Raw genomic sequence first — 18,484 nt, 5'->3', positions numbered from 1 at the left:
TTCTCAATTAAGTATTTTCTTTTATGAGGAACCATTAAAGTGGAAAAATCACAGAAACTTAACTCTAATTTTAGAGAAAAATGAGGGATATTTCTTTGTATTTCCTTAAACAGAAAAGAGAGACCAAATAATGAGAAAATTTAATGCAAGCTACCTTATAACTATCTGTGAAACATGGAAGTAGAGAAAACGAAACTGAAGAGAAGACTAAAATCTGTCTTGGAAAAATGGATAATGTAGGAAGAAATTAAGAAAAAGTCTCCTTGGTGTCTAGTTCATCGTTTTATTTTGCAAAAGCAGACGTGTTATTTCCTGAGATGTGAAGCATCTGAACACACTTCATTTTGTCTCTAAAAAAGGGACAAACAACCTTATATAAGAAGACAAATAACCATTTGCAAGCTGCCCTGGAGGACCTTTCAGGATAAATAGTGTTCCAAAGTCCAACCTTCTATATCCATAATCGCTAAGCCATGACTCAACGTTAGCCATCTTTATTCTGATCAACCGTAGAAGGTGCACTGTGTTGCTTTCAGAATAGCCCTAATTTACTCAGGACCATCTATCTGGGGCCATCCAGGAGCCAGGATGCATGGTACACTGATTTTGAGCCTAGACACCAACCACAGAGCATATTATACACATTTGGTCAATTGCTCTCCATTATATAATGCCCAGGATGAACTTTCCATGTCTTTAAAGCACTTAAATGTCACATTAACTCCTTTTGATAACATCAGATATTAGGGCAGCGGTTCTCAACCTGTGGGTTGCAACCCCTTTGGCAGTCGAACGACCCTTTCACAGGAGTCGCCTAAGACCATCCTGCATATCAGATATTTATATTACGATTCATAACAGTAGCAACATTGCAGTTATGAAGTAGCAATGAAAATAATTTTATGGTTGGGTCACATCATGAGGAACTGTATTTAAAGGGCCAGAAGGTTGAGAACCACTGTATTAGGAGATTAAACATCCCATATTACCCTGTTATTATTAAAAATTGCTAATAGATCCTATGATTAAGCTAGGCCATAAAGAGTGACATAGATACTTATTAATAGACTAGAGGTCCAGTGCACAAAATCTGTGTACTTGGGACGGAAGGGGTCCCTCAGCCCAGCCTGTGCCCTCTTGCAGTACGGGAGCCCTCAGGGGATGTCTGACTGACAGCTTAAACCCGCACCCTGCTTTTGGCTGAGCAGTGCTCCCCCTGTGGGAGCTCACTGACCACCCAGGGCAGCCCCTGTGTTGAGAGTCTGCCCCTGGGTGATCAGGAACATCATAGCAACCGGTTGTTCTGCCATTTGGTCGATTTGCATATTAGCCTTTTATTATATAGAATGGCTCTTCTTCCCATTGCAACATTGTTTTTATTGAAATGTAATTTGAAATGATCACATGTCTATATCTAGCAACACTATAAGAAAAAGACCTGTGAAAACAAACTTGTTACTGTATTTATTGTCAGGATGTTTATCACATTACAATTCCATTCTCAGAAACACCCCACAGAAGAAACTTCTCTTAAGTTTCATTAAAGAAAAGAGAGTGTGATTTTTCTTTACATGACTATCAATTTGTATTTGCTTTACAGACACTATCAATTTTCTAAAACATTTATCCCTTGATTCAGGGTCAGTGCACAGGGTTAGTGCATAGGGCATGCAATGGATAGCATATACTAACCTCCTTCATATTTCATTTTGTTTTCCTTTCCTCATTTTCTTTCATCTCAGCCAACTTACCTTTATTTATTTTACTTTGCTCTATTTTTTAATCTTTAAAACAAATCTTACATTAAACTCTCCTTAAAACAAAGAAAGGTAAAAATTAATTTTATCACTGATTACTGGAAGAAATCATAATCACTGAGATTGATTTTCTTGATATTCAGTAATTTAATATGCTGCCCACCTGAACAGAAGTAAATGAACTCACCAGGGCACCATTGTGCAAAGCTTGCTGCTTGTCTGGTCTGCATATTGTGGGTGCCAGAATCTTCTCCCCAGTTCTCAGTTAACTCAAGATGTGTATCATAGCTCATAGCCACCTTTACAATTGCTAGATGCTATTTTTTATAACAAAAGCATTGAGAATATATAAACCCATGATGGAGAATAAACTATGTTGTAATTACGAAATTTTAAGCAAATATAAACTTGTTGAGAGCTGACCAGTGATTACACAGCTTCTAGTATCGATTGCCAATTAATAGTTAACGTGAGAATCCTTCTCACAAGGAATTCATGGAAATTATAGTCAGTTGAAAGGACCCATTTTATTAGTCAACATGTATTTTTAATTTGTGTAAACATATAAAACTATGTGGTCATTGAGAGTATTGTTTATATTATTTGTGGTCATTGAGAATATTGTTTATATTATTTATATTGGAAACATAATTATTAGAGTATCTATTTCAAGACAATGTGTTTTACTGATTTGGGGCAAAATCTAGTTTGTGTCTTTGTGTTTCTCTAATGCTGGAAGGGTGGGTGTTTGAATTATGTGCTCAGAGCAGATCAGACTCATAGGATCGGCAGAGTTTGAGTAACCACAAACTGCTATCTTTAAAAAAAGAGGCATTTTTATGTCTTTTCTGCATCTTTGAATTCTTTGTCTTATTTTCCAGCATGAAAGGCATATTTAAAATAAGGATTTGAAGTTATCGTAGCAACAGCTTTCCTGAAATTTCCAAGTAATGTTGTGATCAGAATGGCTGTAGGCAGTCTGAAATTGTTTGTTTTTGTAACATTTGAACTATGAAAAAATTAATCTTACTAGTTTGTAATGATGCCTTATAACTCTCTTAGTTATAATTTTTAGATATTTCTCATGTTTGAGGCCACTTGATATCATTGGGTCCAGTCCTCTTGTTGGCCATGACTTTTTGTAAATGATAAGGCCTAGAAAGATAGATGTTAAAGAAGGTATTAAGATTCTTTTTTTTTTTTTTTTGTCTTTTAGTCTCCATTTTGCAAAGGCTGTCTCCTTTGCCTGTTTGTGTTTTTTACTCCCTTTTAGAAAGAAATTCTTTTTCTGTAAATCTCAAATTAAAAAAGCAAACCTGTGCATTTATTTACATACCAATGAGTTATTGGAAAACATAAAAATTTTTCATGTATCTACATATCAATGCTAAATATATCAATTTTAAATGTAATATTTATATAGCTACTTGTTAAATCTATTCTGTATATAGGGACATCTAGATATATTTAACTTTTTAAAGCAAAATTTTAAATGTTCAAAAGAGCATACAGTGAAATATTTCTCAGCCAACTAGTTTTCCTCTCAGAGACAACCCCTGTTAGTGCCTACTTATGTATCCTTCTGGAGCTACTCAGTGTACACAAAGATATACATGTTTGTTTTTCCTCTTTTTTATAAAGATGCAGAAAACTACAGATTTTATTCTTTACCTTGTTTGTATTTCCCATAAAAATATGTCTTTGATTTTGTGTATATCTATCTATTAAGTATCTATCTATCTATTAATCTATCTATCTCTATATAAGGGCCTTCATCATTTCTATCGCTGCTACATAACACTTTATTATATAGAGGTACCCTAATTCAGTTAATCAGCCCTGTCATAATGAGCATTTTGATTATTTGCAATATTCTATTACAAATGATACTTTTGCATCATTTTGCACATGTTAAATGAATTACTAAGATAAATCCCTAAAAATAGAAAGTAATTTTTAATATGATAGATTTTTGCAAATTGTCACCTGTAGGAGTTTTGTCAATTTTTTTACACTACCATTAGCAATGTATATGAGTATTTTTATTCATACCCTCTACAACATTGTGTGTTGTACCACTTTTTTATTTTTGGAAATTTGATCGATGGAAAAATATTTAAGCCATTTTTATATTTTTATTATAAATGAGATTAAACATTTTTGCATGTTTGCACATTTAATTCTCTTTTTAAAATATTCATTTTTATTTGATTTCTAGGAACTTTTACTACATTAAGAAAATGAGCCTTTGTCTATGATACCTATTGCTAATATATTTTCTAGTTTTTTGTTTTTCTTTGACAGTTTATTATATCACATGCATACATGTGTATAGTGTGTGCATGTGTGTGTGTACTATCTCTACATGTAAGCATGAAGGAGATATATAGATATTGGTGGTGTTTCTAGAGTTGAAATTTTCATTTTTTTTTCATCTTTTTTTGTGGATTCTGAGTTTTGTATCATATCTGGGAAGGTCTTTCACATTCTGAAATTATTAAAAGATGTTTTTCACGGTTTCTTCTAGTACTTTTATATTTTCTTTTTCCACTTTAACTTTATTGATCCATCGGGTATAAGATGTAAGACTACATGTTGCTTTTTCTGTATAAAGTACATAATAAGCTTGTCTAATTGGGGGAAAATATCCCAAGAAGTTAAATTTCTGCATTGACTTAGTAAAAACTGACATCTTTAGCCTTTTCCTGTGGGAGCCACCGAGTTGAGAGGAGTGTGGCCTTCTCTCCACACCATGGTGTGTGCTCATCCATTGATATCAGTGTACACAGAGCCTGCTGTGTTCAAGACTCCCATTCGACCAGATATTTTGAACTTTGTTCGCACCAACTTGCGCAAAAAAATAGCCCTATGTGGTCAGTGAAGTGGCAGGTCATCAAACCAATGCTGAGTCTTGGGGTACTGGCAGAGCTGTAGCTCAAATTCCCAGAGTTCATGGTGGTGAGATTCATCGTATGGCCAGTGGGACGTGTGTTGTGGGGTCACATGTTTGCACCAACCAAAACCTGGCACCATTGGCACCGCAGAGTGAACACAACACAGAAGCGATACACATCTGCTCTGCTCCGCTGCCTCAGCCCTACCAGCACTAGTCATGTCTAAAGGTCATCATATTGAGGAAGATCCTGAGTGTCCTTTGGTGGTTGAAGATAAAGTTGAAGGCTACAAGAAAACCAAGGAGGCTGTTATGCTTCTTAAGAAACTTGAGGCCTGGAATGATATAAAAAAGGTCTCTGCCCCTCCGTGAATGAGAGCTGGCAAGGGCCAAAGAGAAACCATATTCGTATCCAGTGCATAATCTATAAGGAAGACACTGGTATCATCAAAGCCTTCAGAAACATCCCTGGAATTACTCTGCTGAATGTAAGCAAACTGAACATTATGAAACTTGCTCCTGGTGGATATGCGGGCTGAGTCTGCATTTGGATCGAAGCTGCTTTCCTTGTGACACCTGGAGTAAAGCTGCCTCCCTCAAGAGTAACTACCACCTCCCCATGCACAAGATGCCCAATACAGACCTGAGCAGAATGTTGAAAAGCCCAGAGACCCAAAGAGCCCACCAAGCACCACACAATTAGGTTCCTCACAGAGGCCTGAAAAAGAATCCACTGGAAAGTCTGAGAATCATGTTGAAGCGAAGCCCCTATAAACCCCAGCCCATGTGCCGGAACCCCATTCTTCTCCAGGCCAAGAACCACAGCTCGGGCTGGATAAAGCAGCAGCAGCGCTAGAAGCCAAAACAGATGAGAAGGGGGTTCCAGGCAAGAAGCCTGTGGTAGGGACAAAAGGAAAGAAGGCTGGCCTTACAAAGCAGAAGCCTTTGGTGGGAAAAGAGGCTGCAGCTACCAAGAAACCAGCAGCTGAGAAGCCCACAGAACAGAAACCCACCAAAGAAGCCTGTGGCATAAACTTAAATGTGCTTATTCCATACAGGTCAAATCACTTTGGACAGCTAATTTTGATTAAAAAAACGGGTCAAAGGCAGGGAAGAACATGAAAAAAAATTGACTTTTTAAAAATAATTTAAATATTTTAATCAAGATATATGTTCCATTCTTCTCCAAGCAATGTTTTATTCAAATAGATCTTCCAAATTTCAGGTTAAATTTAATGTAGCTATTTCTTATTTTTGTTGCAATTTTATGGAGAAGGTTTTTTTTTTTTAACCATTACTGGTGATTATATATATAATGGATTATTATATATGTATGGATATTATTGATTCTTTTAATTAATTTTGTACCCAGTTGCCTTCATTTATTTTTTCTCATTTTTCACAAATAATCAGTTGGTTCACTTGAATATTATAAGTAAGCAATCATATTTGCTCATAAGTTTACCTTCCCAGTGTAGTCAGCATTAACTGGCTTCTGAAATAAACAGTAAATCTCAGTGGCTTAACTAAATAAAGTTTTATTTTACTACATTCACAAATACAGTATGATAGGGTCAGACAGCTCTACTCAAGGACTAATTCAGGAATATAGGTTTCTTCTATTTTCTATTTCCATCATCTTAGGGCATGGGTTGTCAATTTTTTTTTTTTTTTTTTTTGTACAGGGCCAGACAGTGAATATTTTAAGCTTTGCTGACCATGCAATCTCTATTGCAATTACTCAATAATTGTTTTAGCTTGAAAACAACCACAGACAATACGTAAATGAGAAAGCATGGCTGTGCAATAAAACCTAATTAACAGCAGTTGGGGGCCAAATCTGGCCCATGAGCCATAGTTTGCCAACTCCCATTCTCAGGCCTCAGAATGCTACACTGGATTTTCTGTATCCAGCAGGCAGATGTGGGAAGAAAGAACCAAGATGACTTGGAATGTTTTTATTAGACAGACTTGGAATTAGTACACCTCACTTCTGCTCCTGTGTTGCTTTATAGAACTCAATTATATGGCCATACCTATTGGGAAATGTAGCTTATATATGTACACAAGAAAAGTAAGAAAAATAGGTATGGTGATCATCCAGCTGTTTCTACTATATTTTGCTTGACAACCTTTAGAAGAATAATTTCTTTTGTATAATTACATTGGCTACCATCACTAGAAATGTGAGCAAAAGTGGTGATAATGAAGGGCTTTCATTGTCTCTGATTTTAATGACCTGCTACAATTTGCATTAATCTTGATAACTAGGTTTAAGTGCAAAATATATTTTTATCAGTTTATGGAAGAATTTATATTCTTTGTATTTGTATTCTACAACAAGTTTGTATTTCTACTATTTATAAAAGGATCTGTTTTGGTACAATCTATGAGCTAAAAATAGTTTTTATGTTTTTAAAGGATTGTAAAAATAAGAAAAGAGTGTGCAACAAAGCCTGTATGTCATCCATAAGTCTTAAAATATTTGCCATCTGATTTTTTAGAGAAAACGTTTGTTGACTCTTGCTCTAGAACAGTACTATTCAAAGTGTAATGTAGAGACCAGTAGAATTAGCAACACTTAGAATTTCAACACTGTTAAGATTTTGGGCCAGATAATTCTATGTTGTAGGGACTGTTCTATGTGTGGTATGGTGCTTAGCAGCATCTCTGGCCTCTACCTACCAACTGCCATTAGTACTCTCCCACACCGTCGCTACAACAAAAAAATAATTGCCAAACATTGACAAGTGGCCTTGCTGGGCAGAAGCTCCACCTGTTGAGAACCACTGATATAGAAACTTGGTCAGAATACAAATTCATAGCCTCATCCCAGACATACTGGCTCAGAATCTCTGGGATTGGGGTCAGGCATCTGTGCTTTAACAAGCTTCCCAAATGATTCTTATAGACACTAAAGTTAGGGAACCACTTTGGAACCATCTTTAGAATGACTTGTATAACCATGAGGTACTATTGTCATGGTAGCATTCTGACAGCTTTCTTTATATTTTCTATGTAAAGGAGTGCTTAAAATTTTCTATTGTTTCTTGTGGCATTTGACAAATTATGTTATCTAGAATATTAATCACATTATCCAGATTTTAAAATATATTTTCATAAAGTTAAGCTAAGTAATTTATCATGGATCTCCCCCGCTTCATTTAGCTAATGGTTTGTTTTATTGCTACTTCCAATAATGATTCCTATGAATTTTATCTAATAGTTTTTTAGTGTTTTGCTAGTTCATTTATTTCAACATGTATTTTTATTAATTCCTCAATTTTGCTTTTCTTGGGTTTTGGTGCTATACTTTTTCAAAGTTTTTTTAATATGTAATTGTTTATTTTAATTTTGTTGTTTTTACATAAATATTTAAAGTAGAATTATTCTTCAAGACTCTACCAGGTATCTCCCATGGGTTTTGCTAGGCAATTATTTTAATACTGATATTTACCTACATATTCTAAAATTTTAGTTTTGATTTCATCTTTGACTTGTGTTTTTTGAAAAGAAAGGTAATTTGTTTTAAATTTATAGTTTCTTAGCTCTTTTTCCTCATTTTCCTGTTTAATGGTTATCAGAAAGTACTTTATATACAAATTATATTCTTTTGGAACATATTGAGGGTTTTGCATAGTTGATATATATATGTCTTGGGTTCAACATATAATTTGGTCTCACTTTGTTTTCCTATTTGTTAGTTTCTTTCATGTGTAATAGTTGAGTTTAACTCATTAACAATATGTTTTTATGGTTGATGTAATTATTTCATGTTCTTTTACATTATGCTTTCAGTTTGTATAGGATTATTTAATGTATTTTGCTTTTTGGATCTGTCTTTCATTTGCTTTGCATGTGTTTCTTTTGGTAATACAAAAATTTTTACCTTTACTCAAGAAAATACCTGTAAGCTAGTAATTTCTCTGAAATCCTTAATTCTGTATATTTTACACAAATAGCTGTTTACTCTAGAAGGGGCAATGATTATGTTATCATATTTCTCCTCCTAACCCAATTTAGTTAACAGTGTTGTACTTCTTAATGTGTACTTATATGTTGCTAAATAAACTGAAACTTAACCAACTGATCAATTTAAGGTATATAGTTTTTTTAACTAGTTATAAGAGAAAAGTAACTTTACATTTAAAAAATATTTCCAATCTTTTCTCTTCTTTCACTTGCCTATTTTGCTAAACTATTACATTGTCAGGATGTATAACATTTATAAAAAGTTCTATAACCCTGTCTTCCCATATGTTTTAGTTAAACAGAGTCAATGTTTATTTTAATCATTTTGCTGTAATTTTCCCTTTTTTTCCTGTTGGAAAAATTATTACCCAAGTCACTTTGTCAAGATGAGCTCATAGCACTATCCCTTGGTTTTGCTTGTTCAAAAATATGGGTGTTAATTTTTGGATAATTGTTTTGTGGAGCTTGTCATCACTTTTTTTCTGCGATTTTTTATGTTGGATGTTGTAGTAGAGAAAACTGAGATCAGACTGATATTTAGCCACTTAGAAATTACTCAGGTGTGCTACCTGCCAACCCAGAGAATATTTCTCGATTTTACAAAACAATAATGTAACTAGGATACATTTCACTATGAATGGTCCTGATATATGGTATGTCATTTGTATCCATAAATTCAATTCCTTCTCTATTTTTGGAAAATTTCCTTATAGTTTCTATTTTAATATTTTGTGTATTCCTTTGTCTGATTTTCATATATATCACTTCATAAAACCTATTGCACTCTCTTCTAAATTTTTTTTATCTTCTAATACTCCCATGTTTTGCAATGTATTGTCTAATTTTGTCTTAATTTCTCTGGTGTTTTTATTATTTTCTTCCCTTCCTTTCCTGAAATTTATCAGTTCATTATCTATCTATTTTTGTTTTCTCACCATCTGTTCTCTGGTCTCATATATAGCCATGTGCCCATATAAAATTTGGCTTATATTACTATTTATAAGAATGAGAAAATACATATTGTGAGACAATTAGCAGTTTCACCTACAAGGCTGGCCTTCTGTAGAGAAAGTTTTTCTTGTCCTAAGCTAAGTGTCACATAACTGAGGGACTGGGAACATGTGTTACCTGAAGAATTACCATCTTTTATTGGGACAGGAGGCATGTTCTTGTGTCTCTGAGGTACAAGGCCTCAGAGTTTCATCTCACTGGATTTTACACAATGAGAGAACCTAAGGTATGTTACACAAGTCGTTAAAGGACATACAAAATGAAAACATTCCTATGGTCTCACTGTGTTTTCAAGCTTTTACCACATATATACACAATAGGGAGTGAGGGTTCAATTTTTTACTCACAGGTATGCAGCCCAGCTGCCAAGTCTGCATTAATTAATAGCAAATTAGTGTCTAATAGCAATGTCCAATAAAATACTTGCCTCTCCCAGCTCCATTTAGCTTTGCAACTGCAATTACCTTGCGCTTTATATTTCTCCACAGCATAGAGGTGTCATTTGGAGGTTTATAAATGTTTTAGAATATCAGGAGATAAAATTAGATTTTGTTTTCTCTGGTGAGATAACAGATGTTTTAAGATGCTAATTATTCTAGGAACAGTATCATTTACTTGGGATATATTAAACTCATTAAAAATGTTCCCTTTTGGTTTTGCTCCAATGGATAGCCTTCCCCCCCACCTTTTATATGTGTGTTTGGCTCATGGAAAAATAATAATGAGCACACTTGTCTAGTACCTACTGTTTTCAGTTTCTAGTAAAATTTGGCCATTAAAATGCTTAGTGTGTGTCTACATACAGTGTTACCGCACTGCCCATATGGAAATCTTGGCACTCCTCTTCTTAACAGTTTATCTGACTGGCTGTGTTTTCCTTTGCTTTTCTCGCTGTCTGGCATTTCTTTGGCTGCTTCTCTGAGTCTCTTTTTCTCTTGATGTGTCTTTTTGGTTATCTGTTGATCTAATGATAAATTGCACACATATGGGAGGCATATATTGGCATTTTTAGAACGTTACCCAGTATAGAAGATTTTGGACAAATTAGTATGTGGTCTAGTCTTTCCTTAATAAGCATTTACTCGGTATCTTCTATTAGCATAGAACTGTGCTACCATGTGTTTAAATTGGGCAATTTCTTATAACTCAAGGCATCTGCAAAGTTCTAAAATTTTAATGCAGTTTGCTCCTTGAACTGACCTCTCTATTCATTTTGCCTTATGTGAAATACACCATTTCTTGCCCAGAAGTTCCTCTAGCAGAATGTATTTACAACCATTGGCTTCTTACCTATTTACCTTATTCCACTTCTCACTCACCAAGATCTAGGAAGGTAGAATGTAATTTTAGTTTAAGACCATAGTTTTTCTTCCCTTTTAATTAACAATTATAAATCAACAGTTCAAAAAATACTTTTGGAATAGGTGTAATTTTTTAGGTATTTCCTAAAATATTTTTGGGAGCCTTTCCTTCTTTCTAAAGTTAAGTTCTAAGTTTCATTAGATTTAATTGGCAACCAGATGCTTCTGGTTCTGGCCCTTACAAATCAACTTGATTTTATTTTCTTTGATTTTTTTTATAGATAGGTCTTTAATTTTTTCCTCAGCTACATACTGCAGAAACATTCATCCTTCTAAAGATATAGATTGCTATTTTTATAATTTCTTTGGTTTAAGTGACTTGACATTATACTTCAATGTAATTGTACAACTGATATTTTGCATGTAGTAATTAGCAGTCTAACTAAGAAATGAAAAAATTGCACAAGTGGTTTGGTTCCCTTCCAGTCGGTAAGCTTTGTATATTGATGTACTTAATATGAAATGGAGAAATAAAATGATATCTTGTCTAAGCATTAATAGTTTTGTTTTAAGAATTTATGATCTCTATGTCAAATATTCTATAGTTACTCAGATTAATAATTTTTTTCTGCCTCTAATTACCACCAATATTGCTTAATTAACTTATTTTCTAATTTAAGCCTGGAGGTAATTAAGGTCATAATAGTCAAATAAAAGCTTAGTTTTCTCTTGATTTTAAGGAAACTTAGCATCTTCAAATATGTCCAAAGACTCATGACTGTTCTCAGAAGATGTCTAGAGTGTGTTCAATGAGGTATTTCTTTGACTTCAAATAGATACTGTCAATTTCTTCCTCTCTTGCATTTCTCTTTGCATCATCTCCCACACTTAATTCTGCTCACAAAAGGTACTGTTGTTCATATTTGTCATATCACTAATAGCAATCCAGCAGTGTTAAACTTGATCTGTGTTCCTAAGATAGTCTATCCTCAATGAAACTACCACTAATGTAAAATCTTTCAAGTTTCACTCTTTTTCTTTGTCTTACATCTCAGGGTTGCATGCATGGGCCAAACAAACCTTTTCAGTGACAGACTCTTAAGATACTCAGAATAATTCCTACCTTTTGACTCTCGTCTAGCTCCTTGAAAAAGATATCCCTTCTCCTATGATTCAAATAAATATAAACTATACACTTAAAACCTAATCAAACATCCCTGAATCCTTAGATGAATACATCTTCATATCAGGTGGAGAATAGTTGGAAAACAGCATAATATTTCAAAGCAATCTATGATTGTCAGCTATTTATTTCTGCTCACTAGATCATTATATGATTACTTTTTATAAGGCTTTTTTATTGTGGATACATGAACTATTTTTTGTTATTATTGTTACTCCTCATTCAAGAATATTTTTTCCATTGATTTTTAGATAATTGAAAGGGAGAGAAGGTAAGTGGGGGAGAGGGGGAGAGAGAGAGAGAGAGAGAGAGAGAGATTGATTTCCTCTCACATGTGCCCAAACTGGAGCCAGGGATCAAACCTGCAACCCAGGTACAGGCCCTTGACTGGGAATCAAACTTGTGACCCTTTGATGCACTGGCTGATGCTCTAACCATTCAGCACACCACCCAGGGCGAACTATTTTTTAACTAATGTTCTTTTTAATTGCCAGTTTCTCCTTCCATTTCTAGTTGAAACTTTTGTTGGGGAAAATGGAAAGCCATGGAGACGTTACCTACTATGAAAGCATGGTGTCAAATCACAATTAAACATTTCCCACTATTCAACAATAACCTATTTATTCATATCAATTCTCTATCAGTTTTTTTTTTGATCAAATAATTTCCCAACCCCACTCAATGGTTCTTAACTCTAGGAAGATGATTTTGCTAGTTTAAAAAGTGAAATTTTGCACCCTGGCTGGGTGGCTCAGTTGATTGGAGTGTTGTCCAGTACACCAAAGGTTGCAGGTTCAATTCCAGGTCTGGACACATACTTAGGTTGCAGATTTGACCCCCAGTCCAGTCGATGTTTCTCGCTGACATTGATATCTTTTTCTCTCTCCCCTCCTTCCTCTCTCTCTAAAAATCAATAAAAGCATATCCTCAGGTGAAGATGAAAAATAAAGCATACTTTCTCTATAGGCTGTATAGACTGCCCTCTTTTCACTAATGTGTCTACCACCATTTCCTACCTTTTCTCTTCATCTTTCTTTCTGTGCTTAAGGAATAACTTGGAAGACCTAGCTAACACATTCATCCCCAATCATTCAACAACTATTTGGTGATGTAGTTTGTTAATGAAGATTTTCAAAGGTGTCACTATTTCTTTAGCTTTACACGTCTCTTCTTTGTTGTGCCATACCAGAATTCTAAGACTAAGGTTTATTCTCATTGCTTCCTGACTTACATTCCTTTTTTTTCTATTTCATTAAAAACTGCCTCCACATTCCTCTTTTCTTTTAAATAGATCCCATGTTTTTTTTGTTTGTTTGTTTGTTTTTTTACTTATTTTTCTTGGTCTTCATGCACCAGTTGATATAGTTTTCCATTATTCCTTCCTTGGCTTCTATCATTTTGTACTTTCCTTGTGGGTCATCTATCTTTTCTATCTCTTTAATTTCCTTTCCAACTTTGAGTATTTCTCATAGCATAGACCTTGACCTTCACTATTCTTCTCTTTAGAAGATTTCTTATAGTGAATTAATAATATAAACTTCATTCCCAAGATAACATTTCTAGTCTCAATCTTATATGGATGTTCTCATTCCACAGGCCTTTGACGCTTGAATTTCCTACCATTACTCTGAATTCCAAGTGCCAACCCAAGCTCATCATATATCTTCCAGCTCTAAAAAAAAACCTTAGATATTTAACATCCTTGTACTTCCATTTTTCATCTATAAAAGGGAAATATTAATAGATCTTATAGGCTTGTTGTGAATATATGTATATATTCATTTATATATGTATATTCACATATGTATATTCATTCATACATATATATTCAATACTAGCCATTATTATTATCCCTTGACACAAAATTCCAATTAAATTAGGCTGTTCTTATCACCATCCACTGAACATACAGTGGAAAGACTCAGTTACATTCCTCTATTGAAGCTCTTTTCACAATCCTGAATTGTCAATCCAACCAAATTATCCTTGTGACCATTATAAGTTTGAATTTCTCCATGAAGTCTTTCCTGATAAATCAAAGGCTAATGAATTTCTCCCTTTTCTTTTAATGTAATTTTTACACTAATCATATACATTAATTTGATGTGTATTTTCCTCTAAACCAAACTGTAAGTGACTAGTGACATAAGTTGATACTTCTCTTGTCTTGCTCTCAGTGTTTTGTTATCTATGAACATAGTAAGCACTTCTTAAATAAATTTTTGAGGGATGGAAAGATTAAAATATTTAAAAGCTCCCAAAGTGTCACAGTTATGGACACACAATAATTTTCTGCATAGTTAAATGTGTTAGCAATATTGAATCTGGAGCCCAGTGTAACTGGAAAAATGTACAAGTTACATTAATTGAATGCTTGAGTTGTGTAGATAATCAGTGTTACCTAGAATCCAATGTATTTTTTTTTGTTTGGTCTTAAGCGTTTATTTGTGAATCAATGCATACTCATAAGGTGTCTGATACTGGGATGAGTTCCCTGGATCATCTCTCTGGGTAGTATAGTTATAATCATAGATAGTTCAGATCCACTAACAAAGAAGCTGATCTCAGCCAAGGTTAGAGCCAGGGTGAGAGTCCAAAGATCTTTCACATCAACTTTATCATCTCTAAAACCTCAAATTTTGGCAACAAATATGTGGTGGATGTCACCAAGAGTAGAAGTTTTAGGTTAATATACAACATTCATTAGGTTTCACTGATTTTTCTTTTTAAAACATACATTTGCCTTCTAAGGATTCCTCAATGATAAATTCCAATATCTATACTAGTATATGTATTGTCAATAGCCACAAATGGTAACCACTAACCACATATGGCTATTGAGGATTGAAATGTGGCTAATCTGAATTGAGAAGTACTTTAAGTGTAAAAAAACAACCCCACTTGATTTCAAAACTTTGAATGGAAAAAAAGAAGGTAAAATATCTCAATAATTTCAACATATAAGCATGTTGAATGTTTTGGCTTTGTTGCATTAAGTGAAATATATAATTAATATTCACTTGTGTCTTTTTTACTTTTATTGATGTAGCTACTAGAAAATGTTAAATCAAAAAGTTGGCTCACATCCTATTGCTATTGGAGAGTGCTGATCTAGATCAAAGAGATATTTGAGGTTTTCTTTCAAATAGGAACACGTATTAACATAGAAGATGACTACCAAGACCTAGGGTTGTGGTTGACATTCCTATGAGGGTTTATCCAAAATCTCCACTCCCTTTGCCTCATCTCCTGAACAGAAGCTTCTTCTATACCACACATCATCTCAGTCACACCACACTGTTGTCCTGGTTCATATCCTGAGGAATCAGTACCATGGCAGGCCAGGAATGTGGCAGAGCTTTGTAATAACTTATCTCATCTCCACCCCTTCTTACTAATCATGATGGTCTTCTGTATGTTCATAACTCCAGCTTCACCTTGATTTATGAAGAACTGCAGTAGTTATTTAGCTAGAGAAATAATTTTGTGCTAGTCTTCTGGTACTTCATTTTAAATCTAAATACCACATGTAATGATACTTACTAGGCTTGTACATGTAATATGATACAACTTCTTCTGAGTAAGGTTCTGCTGGACTTAGTGGTTTTAGTTCAGCTGTTCTAATGAATTTAGAGAAGAGCCTGTTGCAATTTAATATTCTTTCTTAACACCTTTTGGCACCACTTGAAAAAGTAAAGGGATACATTTTTCAGCTGACATGTGGCTTCTTCAAAACCCTCTAGAAGTTATGGGAAGAGAAATTCTATAAGTGATAGCAGCTTATTTTAAACCCGAAGACACTCCATAACAATGAATTTAATAATACAGGATTCTGTGTTCTTTCTCTTTTCTCTTCCCCTATAGTATTAACATTTATTTTAATTTCATCCATGTGTGGTTGTGTGTTTGTATGCGTGTGTATATTTGTGTGCTCCCACAATGTGTGGGGCACCTTGTCAATCCAGATCAGTGAGCACAAAGAATCTCCAGAGTTTGTTTGTATTTATTTAGTTATGTTTTTATTGATTACAGAGAGGAAGGGAGAGGGAGAGAGAGAGAGATAGAAACATCAGTGATGAAAGAATCATTGATCGGCTCCTTCCTGCATGTCCCCTACTGGGGATCGAGCCCCCAACCCGGGCAAGTGCCCTTCACCATAATCAAACCTGGGATCCATCAGTCCACAGGCCGGCACTCTATCCACTGAGCCAAACCAGCTAGGGCCTGTCTCCAGAGTTTTTTAAAAAAATAAATTACAATTTGCATTTTATTACAAGAGTATATTATCATAGGCAGATAGGGTATATCCTCTGAATAATTTTAATTTTAATAATTTTAGATAGTTGCTTCTGATATATACCTAATGAAATGGCAATCTATTTTATGATTCCATACCAGAAATTTTTATTTTTGTTGATTATTTCTCAACTTGTCCTAGCATCACCCAGAAGATGGGAATGTAGCACATGGAACTGAGAATCAGACATGACTCTCTTATCTTTAATCACCGTCTTGGATAAAACCTACTTCTCACTCTTCTGCTTTAGGACAGATTGACTAGGGATAACTCAGTACTATTCTCTATTTCAGTAAATTCTGTCATCTCAATACATTTTAAAAGCCTACGTTTATATGGCTCATGTTACCTTGAGTATTTCATTGGAAGACACAAATCATCCCAATGGTATTGAAGCAAAGGCAGGAAGGAGAATAGAATTCTTTATATTTTATCCAGTCTTAAATAACCCTAAAGAGCTAATGAACTCTCAAAATTGGTTCTAAGATATTTACATAGTTTAATTTGTTACCAAACAGGAAGAGTTGATCTACCTGGCACTAGCAGAGACAAACACTGAAGACCAAGAATTACAGCATAGAAAGATGGGCTATTTTATTTTGAATGGCATCACCCAGATGGGAAGCTAAAGCCCAAACTACCTATCCAGGGTTCAGACAGTTTTTTAAGGGTTTAGGGCAGCGGTTCTCAACCTGTGGGTCACTACCCCTGAAAAACATCCTGCATATCAGATATTTACATTAAGATTCATAACAGAAGCAAAATTAAAGTTATGAAGTAGCCACGAAAATAATGTTATGGTTGGGGGTCACCACAACATGAGGAACTGTATTAAAGTGTCGCGGCATTAGGAAGGTTGAGAACCACTGGTTTAGGGGGAACAGGTATTTGGAAATGCTAGTGGGACAAGATTTAGTTGGAGGACCTGGGAGCTTGGCCATTTAGGGTAAAGAGCATCAGCACAGATCTTCCTGGATAATGAACTTTTTGCTTCTTAAAGGGTTCTGGTGTTCAAGTTACCATTATGTCCCCTCCTTTGGTTTCCTGTGTGTTGGGAAAATGCTCCAGAGAATGGCAGTTGTATAGCTTACTTTATACATTAAAAGGAGGAGAGGTAAAGAAGGTTACATGAAATCCGTTGGTGGTAGATTAAGGGGACAGGAGAAAGCAAAATGGGGAAATCTCTGGGGTTGGATAAAGAGTAAAACAGAGACAAATACTTCTTTGACATTGGTGGGTACAGGATAGTTAACAATGAACATTTACAGCACATAGGGATGGTATGCTGGGAATGAGATAACAATGAGGCATTCTGTGGTCTCTTGCTCTGGTGTGGTGGTTGTGCCCTAAAGGTCTGGAAAAGATTACTCTGGCATTTCAAAGGTATATTATCTTAGATGCAAAAGGACAGTAGACAGGCTCAATTAAGGTAAAGCTTGACCTTGGTCAAGGAAGCTACAAGCTTAGGATGTCACTACCCGCCATGGCCTACTCAACAGAGCTGGTTCCTTCTGAGGTTTGTGAGAGGGAATCTGTTCCATGGCTTGTAGATGGCCATCTTCTCCCTGTGTCTTCACATGGTCTTCCCTCTGTATATGTCTTTGTCCAAATGTCCTCTTCTTATAAAGACAGACATCACACTGAATTAGGGCCCACCTAATGACTTCATTTTAACCTAATAACCTCTATGAAGATCCTATCTCAAACTGTAGTCACATTCTAAAATACTGGTACTTAGGACTTATTCATGAATTTGTGGAGTGTATTTGGGGAGGGGGGGGTAAGGGGGGAGTGGAGGACAAAATTCAGCCCATAACATATTACATATCTTGTTGCTGAGCTAAAAGTAAGAAGTGAATCTGAGTTTTTATTTATAATTTTATAAAAATTCATCTTAATTTTGAAAGTATTAAAAATATCCCCCTCCTCTCCCCATTAACCCCCTTCATCCTGCTCTACTCCCAGGCCTTCACTGCATTATTGTCTGTGTCCATGGGCTATTAATAGATGCATATAAGTTCTTTTGTTAATCTCTTTTTTGATTTCTGGCATATCCCATATTTCATTGCA

The 18,484-nt window shown here is 34.9% G+C and overlaps 1 protein-coding gene and 1 pseudogene across 5 annotated transcripts in view; both read left to right on the top strand.

The window, feature by feature from the left end:
* The window catches only part of ARHGAP24 (Rho GTPase activating protein 24), a 554,910-nt gene that overhangs the window by 207,471 nt on the left and 328,955 nt on the right, over window positions 1-18,484 (top strand). The gene's annotated exons all lie outside the window — the stretch shown is intronic.
* Window positions 4,402-5,772, top strand: LOC138999071 (large ribosomal subunit protein uL4 pseudogene; annotated as a pseudogene).

The sequence above is a fragment of the Myotis yumanensis genome, unplaced genomic scaffold (assembly GCF_028538775.1).
Source record: "Myotis yumanensis isolate MYYU_CA2020_CCGP unplaced genomic scaffold, mMyoYum1.0.hap1 SCAF_1, whole genome shotgun sequence".
Classification (NCBI taxonomy): Eukaryota; Metazoa; Chordata; class Mammalia; order Chiroptera; family Vespertilionidae; genus Myotis; species Myotis yumanensis.
This window is presented reverse-complemented; position numbering and strand designations above follow the sequence as displayed.